Source organism: Odontesthes bonariensis, chromosome 17 (assembly GCF_027942865.1).
Source record: "Odontesthes bonariensis isolate fOdoBon6 chromosome 17, fOdoBon6.hap1, whole genome shotgun sequence".
NCBI classification, from domain to species: domain Eukaryota; kingdom Metazoa; phylum Chordata; class Actinopteri; order Atheriniformes; family Atherinopsidae; genus Odontesthes; species Odontesthes bonariensis.
In genome coordinates, this window is record NC_134522.1 from 33343186 (window position 1) to 33360930 (window position 17745).

A 17745-nucleotide genomic window follows, 5' to 3' on the forward strand; every position below is an offset into this window, starting at 1 on the left:
ACATAAAAGGAGATTTTGAAATGAAGAATCAGGAAGTACCTTATGTATGCCCTGAACCACAAACAGCGGCTTCGAGCAGTCAGGGAGCCCCTGAGCCAGGCGCTGTCGGTGGTTCAGATCAGGTTGCAAGGGGAAACCCCCCACAATATCAGGCGGCGTCAGATCAAAAACCATCATGTGATCAATGTTCATCTTGTACTGAACACAGCAGTCCAACAGCTTCAACATCAGCACAGGCTTCAGGTTATCCAAAACCACCATCTGTTGTAGAGTTTAGGAGTCCAACAGCCGCAGCTTCAGCAACGGCACAGGCCTCAGATCACCAAAAAGCACCAAATCAGGATCGTACCACCACTCCCCTAGTAGAAAAGTCCATAGTACTGGAAAGGAATTTACAAGAAAAATCCTTACTACAAGAAATGATTCCCAAACATTGCAGTACGGCCAGGAAGACACCACATGTTTTAGACTGTTATGCAGAATATGAGGGGAAACTTGCAGAAGATTCATATTGGATAGAGCATAATCGTCCCATGGTTGATTTACAGCAAGAAATAAACCAAGCAGAAAAGCAGGTTCAGGAACAGGATCCACCCGGCCAGCAGGGAAAAGGCAGGGACAGAGATTATGATTTGAGATACCGACCAAATATTCATGCACCACAGAAATATACTGCAGGTAATTATCCGATTTTGGTGAATGGGATGCAGGGACAGTATGTGCCGTGGCAGATGCTCGACCTAGCGGGGCTGATTGCCAGACTGCCGGACATTCACACAGGTGCAAGCAAATAGATAAGAGCTTTTGAACAAGAAACTGTGGGTAAACTGTTGGCTGTGGGAGACATCAAGGCAGTGTGGGCAAGGTGTTTTGGAACTACTACCATGGAGGGCATTTTGAGAAACAGTATGAATGGCTGGATGATGGGCCATCGAGCAGATGGAATTGGGTTCGATGCACATCGACCTGCACTGTGGGGAGCTCTGCGAGCTGAGTATCCTACGAAAACGGATCCAAAAGCATTAAAGAGCGACACACTGTTGGATACAGATAATCCAGCGGCGTACGTTGCACGCCAGTTGGAAAGATGGAAACAAGAACTGGAACAAGACATTGAACCTAACACAGTGCTCAACTCTGTGTTCAGAGACTCTATCCTAGGGGCCATGCCCGACTCAGTGCGAGCGAGGCTGGAGGATGTGGTAGAGTTGAAATCAATGACACATGCGGCATTCCGGGATAATGTTGTGCATGCTATTGACAAATACAGGCAAAGTGAACGGAAACGGAAGGAGCAGGATAAGAACTTGCAGAGGAAACTCACACAGATGCAGTTGGAAGGACCAAAGGTAGGAGGCCAGGCCCTGATGACACCAGGGACCACTGAACAGGTACCTCCACCCTTTGCACCCTCTACACCCTCTGCACCCTTTCAACCCGTCACACCTCAGGCCTTCCCGCAACCACCATACACACATACACACCACGTGCAGGAGGACAAGGCCAGCGTCGACCTTACCGAGGGTTCGGGAGAGGCATAGCCGCGAGACGGAGGTCCTCGGGAGCATGTTGGGCTTGTGGCGAGGTTGGACACTTTGCTGACAGATGTCCGCGAGCACCAGGAAATCAGAATGGGCGGCAGGACCGTGGCCAGTCCCCGCGGGGTGGATCAAGTGGCCCGGCAGGCCCATGGGTGAGTCCAAACTTTGGTTATTAGGAGTGCCCACAGAGTCCTAGAGGGGAGGGTCAGTTTCCAGTCATAATGGTGGGAGCTGATGAAGAACCGATGCTGCAGGTTCTAATCGAGGATGAGCCAACTACAATGTTGGTGGACACTGGAGCCACCTACACTTGTGTAAGTCAACAATATGCCACACACCTCCCCATGTCAAATAAATTTATTGAGACAATAGGATTCTCGGGAATTAAGCAGCTAGTACAAATGACCGCCCCCGTGCGCATCTCCACAGGGGAAAATGAAATCAGGATGCCAATCGGGGTATCTTATCAGACTCCCCTTAACTTGTTGGGGAGGGATGCCCTATGCAAACTAAAAATTAAGATTTGGTGTTCACCGCAAGGCATAATCTTGGATAAAAGAGGTCTGGAGTTTCCAGAGTCGACACAGGCAGACACAGCAAGAATCTATTGGTTGGGAGACATTTCTGAGCCAGTAACAGTGGCTTGGAACAAATGGGAAAAATACATTCAAGTCCAGTGCCCTAAAGCAAGGAAACCCATGCTTGATTATCATTGTACAATGTATTATGATGTTTCAAAAAGTGGAGAGTTCGAAGAGCCATGGGACAAACAAACGGAACACTCGGAGATAAATTTGGCAACTCAATACATTATCATTGGAGAACAAGGGGCAGCCATGAATGTGGAATCAAATGCATTTATTTCAAAATGGTACAATGTGCCAGAATCTGCTCCACATGTTACTTTGTTGGTGAATGAGAATTTCAAAGCAAAGGATGTGGGGCCCATGATGAAAACAGCGTTAGGAGTAAAGTGGGAGCGAACAGAGAATCCGTTAATTTTCCAATCACAGGATGCCACAATGATTAAAATCCTATGCAGCGTATCAGCATTGGCGAAACCGCAGGCTGTTATGGCATTGGCGAACCAATCAGTCCAGACAGCAAAGCAAAGTGTGACAGAAAGGGTTGAGAGTGATCTGTTGAAAGAAATGATAGCTCATGTCCCAAACCAAGTGTGAAGAATGAGGCCGATGTTGGTTTGGTGAAATCTGCTAATCCAGTGAAATGACATCATTCTAATGCAACAGGAAGCAGGGGTGGGGGAGCACAATGTCTGGACGCGGAGAAGCGCCACGAAGAACGAGAAGGGATTGTGGAGATCACATGATGGTCTCCTGGTGGCACCGGTGGCTCTGCTAACAATGCTGATCTCTGATGTTCACAGTGTGTATCACTGTGCCAGGGGAGAGGTAGTGAAAAAGGTAAAACAACAAGGTTATTGGTCACCATACATGCATGCAATGGTTGATGAAGTGTTGGGTCAATGTGAAATCTGTGCACAGAACAATGTGCGAAAGGGTGTGAAGACACCAGTGGGACACATTCCGGTGCCGGAAGGACCCTTTAAGTCATTGGTCATAGACTATGTGGACATGATTAAAACAGTACAAGTAAAAAGGTACATGCTAGTGGTGATTGATCATTTCAGCCGGTGGGTCGAAGCAACTCCATCCAAGGATTTGGGAGCAGAGACGGTCGTGAAGTTTTTGGTAAGAGAGGTGATTCCTCGGTTTGGCATTCCAGCAGAGATTAGCTCAGATAACGGCTCAGCATTTGTTCAGAAGGTTGCGAAAGGCATTCTGCAGCAGCTGCGAATCAAGCAGCGCTGTGGGGCCGTTTATCACCCACAAAGTCAAGGGATGGTTGAGAGAATCAATGGAACTTTGAAAGTGAAATTGAATAAAATCTGTGCTTCAACTAAACTAAACTGGGTAGATGCTTTGCCGCTTGCACTAATGAGCTATCGTACGCAGACTCATAGAGTCACGCACCTAACACCGCATGAAATGCTAACGGGTCGACCCATGCCGGCACCGCAGTTGAAAGGTCCATTTAAAGGGCCCCCACTTGAGCAGTTGCAAACAGAGTTGAAAGCTTACATGAGGCAGCTGACTGCAATCCACAGAACAATCTATCTACGGGAGAAGTCCAGAGACGTGAGTCTCGAACAGCCGGTTGAGAGACCAGTGGTGCCGGGCGACCAGGTGTACATCAAAGTATTCCGAAGGAAGTGGCACGAGCCAAGACGAGAAGGACCGTACGCAGTGGTGCGAGCAACGCCAACAGCAGTTCAAGTGGAAGGTAGCAACACATGGTACCATTTGAATCACTGCACTAAGGTTCGGGTTAAAGACACAGACAGAGTTAAGTCCGAGGGGAAGGATGAACAAAAGGAAGATGTTAAGATTTCTGACACTGATGAGCATCCAGGTGTGGGTGTTGGCCGACGGCATGGGCTCAGGAGAGCAAGGCCTGGAGATGTGGGACGGGATCCCGCATTCAAGAGAGGCGGGAAGGGGTCCAGTGAGGAAGACACCGCGCAGGGGAAGTAGCCAGCCTGGGTCAGATGAGTATGATGCAACAATACACACCCACTCAGACCATGCCACGCCACAAACTTTGCCAGCAATACACACTAGAGCTAGTCGTGAAAAGGCAGATGTTAAGCTTGAATTTAAGTACGAAGGAATAAAGGATGGAGAGGAAGTGTGGATCATGGGTCCGGTGGAGGAGACGACCAAATCACCGCCTCCGGACGCTACAACGAAGGGACAATCTGGGAAGATCAGGGTGTCCTCGGGCCAGAGAGGAGTTGTTCACTATGGGGGTAAGAATAGAAAGATTTCACGGGAAAATCTAGGGGGACTTGATACCATTAGCACTACAGGACGGAAGAATCATGTTAATCCAAGAACATATGGAGGGTACATGCACAGGAAGAGACAGGAAAACAGTGTAACTGTGGAAGATGGTTTGTGGGGGAAGGCAGCACAGAATATGTGGTATAGATGGGCATGGTACACTACGAGAGAACTAACGGCGACGGAGTGTCTCATATGCGCAGACGCTCCAGGAGCATTGCCTGTTGTTGTTCCAGAGCCACACACCTTCAGGGACTGTGCAGTGGTTCAGCGACGGGAATGCAGAGAAGGTAGGTTTACACCTCAGAAGGATAAATGGTTATTGCTTGAGCTTCCAATGTGTGGGATTAAGTGCAGATTGATGGTTGGGGCAAATAAATTACAGGACTTTTTCAAAAAAGGGAGGGGCCACAAATTGGAGTCGTCCTGTGCTGAATTTAATCTTAGTACAACACAGGATGGGCCTCCGACTGATTACAGAGTAGATTACGATGGGGAGTTTGAATGCTTTACGAGTGGTGGATTTACTAATGACAGTGGAACTCACGTAGGTAATACTACCGTTAAAGGCAACGTCACATGGGTTTTATCTTGGTTTCCACATGCAAATATGAAACCAATATTTATCAGGACACCTGTGTGGTATGAAAATCCGGTTCCTTTGGATCAAAAATGTGAGGATACAGAAATGACAATTCCGACTCTCTACCTGTTTGGGGATCAGACACACCCAATAGCGGATGGTTATTGGATGTGTGGAGAGGACGTTTTGTTAAACGTGTTACCCAACAGGTGGATAGGCCTGTGTGCACTTGTGAGGATGAAGACTTCGGTTGTGTTAGTGTATGACAAGGTAAACGAGTTACTGGGGTTGGATGTGTAAAATTGGAGAATTAAAAGATCTAGTGGTGACTACATCATGGATAAGCACGTTTACTTGGATGCAATAGGGCAGCCGAGAGGGATTCCTTTTGAGTTCAAAGCATCCTCTGTTGGTTGTAGTATATGTAATTAATCCACTCCACATTTTTGTTAATCGTGTTCCACGGCAAAATACTCAAATCCTGCTGCAACCTCACTGCGTGCTTTGAACTCAAAAGGAATCCCTCTCGGCTGCCCTATTGCATCCAAGTAAACGTGCTTATCCATGATGTAGTCACCACTAGATCTTTTAATTCTCCAATTTTACACATCCAACCCCAGTAACTCGTTTACCTTGTCATACACTAACACAACCGAAGTCTTCATCCTCACAAGTGCACACAGGCCTATCCACCTGTTGGGTAACACGTTTAACAAAACGTCCTCTCCACACATCCAATAACTATCCGCTATTGGGTGTGTCTGATCCCCAAACAGGTAGAGAGTCGGAATTGTCATTTCTATATCCTCACATTTTTGATCCAAAGGAACCGGATCTTCATACCACACAGGTGTCCTGATAAATATTGGTTTCATATTTGCGTGTGGAAACCAAGATAAAACCCATGTGACGTTGCATTTAACGGTAGTATTACCTACGTGAGTTCCACTGTCATTAGTAAATCCACCACTCGTAAAGCATTCAAACTCCCCATCGTAATCTACTCTGTAATCAGTCGGAGGCCCATCCTGTGTTGTACTAAGGTTAAATTCAGCACAGGACGACTCCAATTTGTGGCCCCTCCCTTTTTTGAAAAAGTCCTGTAATTTATTTGCCCCAAACATCAATCTGCACTTAATCCCACACATAGGAAGCTCAAACAATAACCATTTATCCTTCTGAGGTGTAAACCTACCTTCTCTGCATTCCCGTCGCTGAACCACTGCACAGTCCCTGAAGGTGTGTGGCTCTGGAACAACAACAGGCAATGCCCCCGGAGCGTCTGCGCATATGAGGCACTCCGTCACCGTTAGTTCTCTCGTAGTGTACCATGCCCATCTATACCACATATTCTGTGCTGCCTTCCCCCACAAACCATCTTCCACAGTTACACTGTTTTCCTGTCTCTTCCTGTGTATGTACCCTCCATATGTTCTTGGATTAACATGATTCTTCCGTCCTGTAGTGCTAATGGTATCAAGTTCCCCTAGATTTTACCGTGAAATCTTTCTATTCTTACCCCCATAGTGAACAACTCCTCTCTGGCCCGAGGACACCCTGATCTTCCCAGATTGTCCCTTCGTTGTAGCGTCCGGAGGCGGTGATTTGGTCGTCTCCTCCACCGGACCCATGATCCACACTTCCTCTCCATCCTTTATTCCTTCGTACTTAAATTCAAGCTTAACATCTGCCTTTTCACGACTAGCTCTAGTGTGTATTGCTGGCAAAGTTTGTGGCGCGGCATGGTCTGAGTGGGTGTGTATTGTTGCATCATACTCATCTGACCCAGGCTGGCTACTTCCCCTTGGGGGTGGTATCCTCACGGGACCCCTTCCCGCCTCCCCTGGATGCGGGATCCCGTCCCACATCTCCAGGCCTTGCTCTCCTGAGCCCATGCCGTCGGCCAACACCCACACCTGGATGCTCATCAGTGTCAGAAATCTTAACATCTTCCTTTTGTTCATCCTTCCCCTCGGACTTAACTCCGTCTGTGCCTTTAACCCGAACCTTAGTGCAGTGATTCAAATGGTACCATGTGTTTCTACCTTCCACTTGAACTGCTGTTGGCGTTGCTCGCACCACTGCGTACGGTCCTTCTCGTCTTGGCTCGTGCCACTTCCTTCGGAATACTTTGATGTACACCTGGTCGCCCGGCACCACTGGTCTCTCAACCGGCTGTTCGAGACTCACGTCTCTGGACTTCTCCCGTAGATAGATTGTTCTGTGGATTGCAGTCAGCTGCCTCATGTAAGCTTTCAACTCTGTTTGCAACTGCTGAAGTGGGGGCCCTTTAAATGGACCTCTCAACTGCGGTGCCGGCATGGGTCGACCCGTTAGCATTTCATGCGGTGTTAGGTGCGTGACTCTATGAGTCTGCGTACGATAGCTCATTAGTGCAAGCGGCAAAGCATCTACCCAGTTTAGTTTAGTTGAAGCACAGATTTTATTCAATTTCACTTTCAAAGTTCCATTGATTCTCTCAACCATCCCTTGACTTTGTGGGTGATAAACGGCCCCACAGCGCTGCTTGATTCGCAGCTGCTGCAGAATGCCTTTCGCAACCTTCTGAACAAATGCTGAGCCGTTATCTGAGCTAATATCTGCTGGAATGCCAAACCGAGGAATCACCTCTCTTACCAAAAACTTCACGACCGTCTCTGCTCCCAAATCCTTGGATGGAGTTGCTTCGACCCACCGGCTGAAATGATCAATCACCACTAGCATGTACCTTTTTACTTGTACTGTTTTAATCATGTCCACATAGTCTATGACCAATGACTTAAAGGGTCCTTCCGGCACCGGAATGTGTCCCACTGGTGTCTTCACACCCTTTCGCACATTGTTCTGTGCACAGATTTCACATTGACCCAACACTTCATCAACCATTGCATGCATGTATGGTGACCAATAACCTTGTTGTTTTACCTTTTTCACTACCTCTCCCCTGGCACAGTGATACACACTGTGAACATCAGAGATCAGCATTGTTAGCAGAGCCACCGGTGCCACCAAGAGACCATCATGTGATCTCCACAATCCCTTCTCGTTCTTTGTGGCGCCTCTCCACGTCCAGACATTGTGCTCCCCCACCCCTGCTTCCTGTTGCATTAGAATGATGTCCTCTGGCGTAACCTCTGGCTCCAGTGACACCATTGGTGCCAAAACAGCCACCTGGCATCCTGATGCTACTTTCGCTGCTTCATCAGCCGCGTTATTACCTTTACTGACCATTTCGTTACCTTTCCGATGTGCCTGGCACTTTATCACTGCCAGTTTCGAGGGGAGCATCATGGCTGCAATCAGCTCCCTCACTTGGACCTCGTGTCGCACTGGACTCCCGTCTGCCCTTCTGAACCCTCTCTGCTTCCAAACTGCTCCAAACAAATAGCAAATACCATGAGCATATGCAGAATCTGTGTACACATTTGCAACCTTACCCTTCGCCAGTCGACATGCTTCCGTTAATGCCTTCAGTTCAGCCAACTGTGCCGAACATGGCTGTTCACACTTCTCAGCCTTCACCGTCACAAAGTCTCCGCCTTCCTGCTTCACAACTGCAAAACCTGCATGATTACCCAAATGATCTCTGAAACATGAACCATCCACAAAGTAGGTGACATCAGCCCGCCCAAGCGGAGTTGCTTCTAAATCAGGTCTCAATTTGGTATATCTCATAGTTTCTGCTACACACTCATGTGGTTCTCCTTCAAACTCGAGTGGAATGACATCTGCCGGATTCAATGTAGTACACTTCTGTATTCTCACTTCCGGATATGTCAACAGATGCATAAACTGCAAACACCTTGCCTGAGTCACAACATACTTTCCCTGATTTATTAGTTCTGAGATGTTATGGTGTGTCATGATGTTGACTGGATACCCCATTGTTATTGTGGATGCTTTCTCATAAGCATACTGCACTGCGGCCAACCCTTGATAACACGGTGGCCAGCCTTGTACAACATTATCCAATTTTGTACTGTAATAAGCAATGGCTTGTTTTCTTCGACCACTACACGTTTCGTGCATCAGCACTGCAGAAGCGTACATGTTGTGTCTGTTCGAGACATATAAGAAAAATGGCTTCTCATAGTCTGGTATTGCCAGTGTTGGTGCTTTTTGCAAATCCTGTTTCAAACTTTCGAAGGCTAACTTAGCCTCGCTGGTCCACTCCAGTGGTGCTTTCAACCTTTGGTCTTTGGATTGTTTCATGATCCCTCTCAAGGGAGCGCATTTAATTGCATAATCTTCTATCCAATCTGCACTGAAACCTGTCATCCCCAAAAAGATCATCATTTCCTCGATTGTTTTTGGACATGGTGCTTTACTTACTCCCTCCAAGTGTGTTGGGGAAATAGCAATCGTTCCCTGCGAGATTACCCTCCCCAGATAATCTACTTTAAGTTGACAATACTGCAGTTTCGATTTAGAAACTTTGTACCCTCCCTCTGCCAGCCTCTCAAGGATCTTCATAGAGTCCTGATGACACGCCTCAAGTGTTGGTGAGCATAGCAAGAGATCATCAACATAGCGTAGTAGGGTACCGTTCAATGCGAGGCCCTCTAGGTCCTGTCCAAGGACCTGGTTAAACACATGAGGGCTGTGTTTAAACCCTTGAGGAAGTCTGGTGTAAGTGTACTTCTTACCTCTGTATGTGAATGCGAACAAATACTGGGATTCCTCAGCTAGAGGAACGCTGAAAAATGCAGAACATAAATCGATTACTGTGAAAAATTTTGCATCAGGAGGCACGTTGGTGAGGAGTGTGTATGGATTTGGCACCTCTGCTGGCCAATCTTCCACAATCGCGTTTATCATGCGCAAGTCATGTGCTAACCTGTATTTAGATTTGTCTGCCTTCAGTACTAAAATATTGGAGTATTACACGCACTGACTGTCTCGACCAACACTCCTTTTCCTACAAAACCTTCTACTGTCCCACTTACCCCCTCCTCTGCTTCTGGCTTGAGTGGATACTGAGGACGATTAGGAAGTTTGACATTAGGTCTTAACTCTACTTTCACTGGGTTAGCAGATTTCACCAAACCAACATCGGCCTCATTCTTAGACCACACTTGGTTTGGGACATGAGCTATCGTTTCTTTCAACAGATCACTCTCAACCCTTTCTGTCTCACTTTGCTTTGCTGTCTGGACTGATTGGTTCGCCAATGCCATAACAGCCTGCGGTTTCGCCAATGCTGATACGCTGCATAGGATTTTAATCATTGTGGCATCCTGTGATTGGAAAATTAACGGATTCTCTGTTCGCTCCCACTTTACTCCTAACGCTGTTTTCATCATGGGCCCCACATCCTTTGCTTTGAAATTCTCATTCACCAACAAAGTAACATGTGGAGCAGATTCTGGCACATTGTACCATTTTGAAATAAATGCATTTGATTCCACATTCATGGCTGCCCCTTGTTCTCCAATGATAATGTATTGAGTTGCCAAATTTATCTCCGAGTGTTCCGTTTGTTTGTCCCATGGCTCTTCGAACTCTCCACTTTTTGAAACATCATAATACATTGTACAATGATAATCGAGCGTGGGTTTCCTTGCTTTAGGGCACTGGACTTGAATGTATTTTTCCCATTTGTTCCAAGCCACTGTTACTGGCTCAGAAATGTCTCCCAACCAATAGATTCTTGCTGTGTCTGCCTGTGTCGACTCTGGAAACTCCAGACCTCTTTTATCCAAGATTATGCCTTGCGGTGAACACCAAATTAACTAATTTTTAGTTTGCATAGGGCATCCCTCCCCAACAAGTTAAGGGGAGTCTGATAAGATACCCCGATTGGCATCCTGATTTCATTTTCCCCTGTGGAGATGCGCACGGGGGCGGTCATTTGTACTAGCTGCTTAATTCCCGAGAATCCTATTGTCTCAATAAATTTATTTGACATGGGGAGGTGTGTGGCATATTGTTGACTTACACAAGTGTAGGTGGCTCCAGTGTCCACCTACATTGTAGTTGGCTCATCCTCGACCTGCAGCATCGGTTCTTCATCAGCTCCCACCATTATGACTGGAAACTGACCCTCCCCTCTAGGACTCTGTGGGCACCCCTAATAACCAAAGTTTGGACTCACCCATGGGCCTGCCAGGCCACTTGATCCACCCCGCGGGGACTGGCCACGGTCCTGCCGCCCATTCTGATTTCCTGGTGCTCGCGGACATCTGTCAGCAAAGTGTCCAACCTCGCCACAAGCCCAACATGCTCCCAAGGACCTCCGTCTCGCGGGTATGCCTCTCCCGAACCCTCGGTAAGGTCGACGCTGGCCTTGTCCTCCTGCACGTGGTGTGTATGGTGGTTGCGGGTAGGCCTGAGGTATGACGGGTTGAAAGGGTGCAGAGGGTGCAGAGGGTGTAGAGGGTGCAAAGGGTGGAGGTACCTGTTCAGTGGTCCCTGGTGTCATCAGGGCCTGGCCTCCTACCTTTGGTCCTTCCAACTGCATCTGTGTGAGTTTCCTCTGCAAGTTCTTATCCTGCTCCTTCCGTTTCCGTTCACTTTGCCTGTATTTGTCAATAGCATGCACAACATTATCCCGGAATGCCGCATGTGTCATTGATTTCAACTCTACCACATCCTCCAGCCTCGCTCGCACTGAGTCGGGCATGGCCTCTAGGATAGAGTCTCTGAACACAGAGTTGAGCACTGTGTTAGGTTCAATGTCTTTTTCCAGTTCTTGTTTCCATCTTTCCAACTGGCGTGCAACGTACGCCGCTGGATTATCTGTATCCAACAGTGTGTCGCTCTTTAATGCTTTTGGATCCGTTTTCGTAGGATACTCAGCTCGCAGAGCTCCCCACAGTGCAGGTCGATGTGCATCGAACCCAATTCCATCTGCTCGATGGCCCATCATCCAGCCATTCATACTGTTTCTCAAAATGCCCTCCATGGTAGTAGTTCCAAAACACCTTGCCCACACTGCCTTGATGTCTCCCACAGCCAAAAGTTTACCCACGGTTTCTTGTTCAAAAGCTCTTATCCATTTGCTTGCACCTGTGTGAATGTCCGGCAGTCTCGCAACCAGCCCCGGTAGGTCGAGCATCTGCCACGGCACATACTGTCCCTGCATCCCATTCACCAAAATCGGATAATTACCTGCAGTATATTTCTGTGGTGCATGAATATTTGGTCGGTATCTCAAATCATAATCTCTGTCCCTGCCTTTTCCCTGCTGGCCGGGTGGATCCTGTTCCTGAACCTGCTTTTCTGCTTGGTTTATTTCTTGCTGTAAATCAACCATGGGACGATTATGCTCTATCCAATATGAATCTTCTGCAAGTTTCCCCTCATATTCTGCATAACAGTCTAAAACATGTGGTGTCTTCCTGGCCGTACTACAATGTTTGGGAATCATTTCTTGTAGTAAGGATTTTTCTTGTAAATTCCTTTCCAGTACTATGGACTTTTCTACTAGGGGAGTGGTGGTACGATCCTGATTTGGTGCTTTTTGGTGATCTGAGGCCTGTGCCGTTGCTGAAGCTGCGGCTGTTGGACTCCTAAACTCTACAACAGATGGTGGTTTCGGATAACCTGAAGCCTGTGCTGATGTTGAAGCTGTTGGACTGCTGTGTTCAGTACAAGATGAACATTGATCACATGATGGTTTTTGATCTGACGCTGCCTGATATTGTGGGGGGTTTCCCCTTGCAACCTGATCTGAACCACCGACAGCGCCTGGCTCAGGGGCTCCCTGACTGCTCGAAGCCGCTGTTTGTGGTTCAGGGCATACATAAGGTACTTCCTGATTCTTCATTTCAAAATCTCCTTTTATGTTCATCACCCCTGACAGTGTTGGATATAGTCCTGCAGACTCATGCTGCTTGACCTTCTCCACTACCGGCTGTTCCCCCCTCAGTATGGCTACGCCTTCCTTCAAATTCCTTCTGTAACGACGACCTTCAGTTTCAAAGAAATGCAAAATTTCTAATTCAAGCTCCCTCTTTTTCTGTCTCTTTTTGCTTTTGTTTTTTGATTTGTGATCGTTGATTCTTTGTTCCATAGCTTCACAGACAGCTACATCGAAAGTGCCATCCTTTGGCCAGGGTGGGAACATATTTTTGGTTCTTTTTTCCCATTTTTGAGATAATTTTTGAATGTCTTTGTAACGTCCTGGATGCCTAGCGCTAACGATTATTGTTGGTGTTACATCCATCGTTTCACCTAGTTAGTTCCCTAGAACCGGGAATACTAATTATTATTACCCCCCCCCCCCTTTTTTTTTTTTTTTTTTCCAAACAACTTTTGAAGATCAATTTAAATTAACTAATTATTTAACTCTAATGCTCATTTATTCCCCGGTAAATTTAGCTTAGATGCAGCTAATTATTGGATTGGATATTATCAATGCTACTGTTAAGCTAATTTAGCTCGTTGCTATTTTGATTCCTAGTTTGTAGTTAGGTTCTTATTAGCTTATTGTTAATGCTATTGTCAATGCCACTTGATGTTGGCTTCCTAGCTGTTGCTAATAAATGCTAACCTATTGCTAATTAAGATTTAAACCAATATTTGCCTTATTGCTATTGCTAATCCACGCTAATTGTTTTCCTGATCAATGCTAATTATGGCTAACGAAATGCTAACAAATCCTAATAAATGCTAATAATGCAAATAATGCTAACCAATGCTAACCAATGCTAACTATTGCTAATCAATACTAGCTCCCTTGTTGACCAATGCTAATTGAATGCTAATTATGCTACTCGAATGCTAATTTTTGCTAAACAATGCTACTTATTGCTAATCAATACTAATCAATGCCGAGTTATGCTAGACAATGCTAGTTATTGCTAATCAATGCTATTGATTGCTAATCAATGCTAATTTATGCTAGACGATGCTAGTTGTTGCTAATTAATGCTATTGATTGCTAACCAATGCTAATCAATGCTACTTTATTGCTAATCGAAAGCTCAGTTAATGCTTACTCTGTTTAAAGTGACTCAGGCTTGGCGCTGCCCCAACCTTTGCTCACACCCGGATGTTTCCAATCCAAACACAATGGCCCTCATTTATCAAACTTGCGTAAGACAAAAAACGTGCGTAGGTCGTGTGTACGTTCTTTTCTGGGCAAAGGTTGGCATTTATCAAATCCATCGTGAACGCAGGAAAGATGAAATCGCCACGACAGGTCTGAGGCCGTGTACGCACTTTTCCATTTTGACTTGCGGTGACTGCAATACAGCAGCGTCACTAGTGCGTGCTCAGGAGTCGCAACAAATCCCTAGGTTAAAATGACAGACTTATCACTTTAAAGAAGGCCCATGTTTTATTTGACTTCAACATAAATATAAACATAAACGCAAATTAAATAAATTAAACAAGTACAACTCCGTAATTGGAAGAGTGATGGCTCATTATTCAACCGTGCACCCTCACACCGAACAGGAGAGGCGCTTTAACACTGCACATTCGCGCACGCGTGCCACTGTGGAGAGGTGTATAGGGCTCCTAAAGCTGGATCTGTCTCTCGGCTGCGGGGGGAACCCTATCCGCCCGAAAAGGTATGCAATATTATTATTGCATGCGGGGATCTCCATAACATTGCCCAAAAAAATGGAGTGCCATTTCCAGATGTACATCCAGAGGACCCCGTACCCAGAGATCCCTTCCACCAGCCTGCACAGCCAAGAGCGCTCAGGAGGAGAGAAGAACTTATTCAGCTATTCTGACTTTCGGTAAGCATTCTGTTATTCAAGGAAAAAAGAAAGGAGAACAACGATTTCTTTCAGCATTTATTCTGTGACTTCAGTGTTTCATTTATGTCTTTCAATGTAGGCTACTGTCGATAGATTGCATGGTGTGTTAAAGCCATCATCCACTTCACGATCTCTCTTTGTCTTTCTAGGACCTCTGTGGTTAACACAGCTGGCCGGTGTGACGCTGCAGACCGGGGAGCAGAGGCAGGCAGACGCCTCGGATGTTGACGGGGCCGCGTATTCGTTGCGCGGGTCAGGTTGCCCGGATGCCACTTCGGATTCATCTGTGAATGAAAAATATTAGTTTGATTAGGAACCTCATTTGTGTTGAAAATTAAAGCAACTGTTTTATTTAAACGTCTTGGGAGTCATTCTTACCATTCTCGAGCTCTAGCATGGGCGCATCAGTGTCAAGTTTCCCTGGCACGCCTGATGAGGACGTAGCTCCGATCACGCCAGCCACCCTCTCCTCCAAGGCACTCAAATCCAAACCTGGATCCCCCCCCCCACATTTTATTGACCATCACAGTAGGGGAAAATACATAACTCGTCCGGTCTGCGATTGACAGCCATCCCAGCTGTCAACGCTGTTGACAGCGTTTCTTTGCCGCCTTTCGTCTATCCATGTCGCAAATTCTAGAGGTGCGGCCTCTCAGCCCCCTTTTGTAGAAGGCGTGGTTAGGATCATTACGATGGATTTCAGCCACCGGATTTATCAACAGCCGCTCGGTCTTACGATGGGATTGGTGTGGTACGCATGTTCTGTAAATCTCACTTGAGCCTCTGCGTACGACGAGTTCTCCGCTCATATCTACGATGCTTTCTACGACGGCTTGATAAATGAGGGCCAATGTCTCTCCACCAATCCTAGATGATACAATGCACGTCCCAGCTACGTCAATTTTGACCAATGAGATCTGAACACACCTCTAAATCTACCTCCAATGAAACACGTCTAAGACACGTAACTTCTAACCAATAAAATATGAACACACCTCTAAGCCCGCCTCCAGCGAACCACGTGAATTGTAACCAATCAAATATGAACACACCACTTAGTCTACTTCCCAGGCTGCTACTAACTCCTCCCAAACATAACAATTGAACCAGACATAACAATTGAACCACACCCAAACTCAAAATGGCGTTTGTCACACTTTGTAACAAGTTAAAAAAGAGGAAGAAATACAAACTTTCCAGCTGGACAGGGAAAAAAATACAAACCAAACAACACAGAAATAACAGTTGCACTATTCTTCACCTCAAAATGGCATTTGTTAGGGAAGAGAAAGAAATACACTTTAACGCGCTGTGAACAGAGAAAATACAGACCACAAGATACAGGAACAATTCATAAGCGAAAAACTTTCTTTATCAGGAATGTCACATTCACGTCGAACGATGAATCAATGTCCTAAGGACAGAAACTCTCCCTTAGGAATTGCGAAACCAACCTTTACTCGACTGATAACAACTCTGCAATTAGCACATTACCTAAATAAAACTAATAATTATTACAGTTCAACCATAAATTGCCCCTGGAAGACACAAGGAAAGAAAGTGTGATCACACACGAACATTTGAAGCAGCAGAAAACTGTCAAGGACAGAGGCGCGCCTCCTCACCAGCCACGTGAGCGCGCAGCACCTCGCTCTCCCCCTGAAATCCAAACACCTTCAACAAGTCCGTTGAAAATAGAACTTTAGAAACTTAACACCAATCACAGCGATATTCAATAATTCAATAATAATAAGATGCACTCAACCAAAATTCACACTCTTAAAGAAATCAACACCCAGCGTTTAAAAATCACAGCACATTACTGCAACAACACCTTATCTCCCCAAGTTATTAGTGTGGCAACTATAACAATGAAGCAAATTATAACATTGAAGCAAATTATGACAATGAAGCAAATTATAACAATGAAGCAAATTATGACAATGAAGCAAATCTGAGTGTAACTTAAAATACTACGACTACTCAAAAGTCAAGGGATGATATGAGTCAGAACCTTTTTCTTTTCTTCTTTTTTAGATTCACATAAAACAGCAGGATTTCACACACATTGACACACACATTGACAGACAAACAGAGACCGGTCCCACGCACTCACACCAAGTCAGTCGATCAAAGTTTTGTCAGTCACCGTTCAAATCTTCACATTTTTAAATTATCAATTTCTTTCATTTAGACTTTTAATTTTTCAGGAGATGTTGGTGTCGGCAATATATGGAATACAAAATGTGTTTTCCCTACAAGCCTTGTGATATGGTTTCTTGACCAAAGCAACAGATGCTGACGTGTACTTTACCAGCCTCGCTGTGACCTCTTAATATAATCTCCTGTGGCCAATTTCATATACGAATTTGAATTTTCTTCTCAAAATGTCTTTATACTGAGGTCTCGGATAACTCCAAAGAGTCCTAAGCAGATATATAAAATGATATAAACATATATACTTAAAATGTGCTCCTCATAGAACTGGATTTTTTCATTTCAGAGTTTTTTTTGAAAGCCTGATTGATTCAATCGTTGAACTTTAATGTTCGCCAGTCAGTCAATTATCAGTATTCGTTTTACTCCTTGACTAGTGAAAATAATTTTCACGTATGTTTAATGAGTCTAGTGTACCCCGTTCTCCCGTCAGTGTTCCTCCCCCCCAATGCATTGAAGGATGGCTGATAGGATGCAAGAGGTACTATTGACGATTGCTCAACAACCTGCCCGCTTCTTCAAAGCTATTAATTAATCCAGTTTGAATTCACCCGATTCACCATTTGCCGGAACGCAGCGACTAGTCCTTCTTAATTACCACAAAAATACAACAACACAAGCCAGACCAACTGACCACAGCTGTCTGCTTTACAACTCACATCAGCTGCTGTTTACCCAATTTTTATCCCAATTCAAACATATGGCTCCTCTTGGCCCAAAATTTCCCAAACAATTTCAACAGCCCCCCTGCGCAGAGGTAACAATGAGATGCTTACCGAATATACTCGTCCTTCTCCCGTGTTCTTTTAAATTTGTGGAGCTGTCGG

General features: G+C 45.7%; 1 protein-coding gene across 1 annotated transcript in view; it reads right to left on the reverse strand.

Annotated features, from left to right (window-relative positions):
- The window catches only part of LOC142402526 (M1-specific T cell receptor beta chain-like), a 46258-nt gene that overhangs the window by 12067 nt on the left and 16446 nt on the right, over positions 1-17745 (reverse strand). The window lies entirely within an intron of this gene.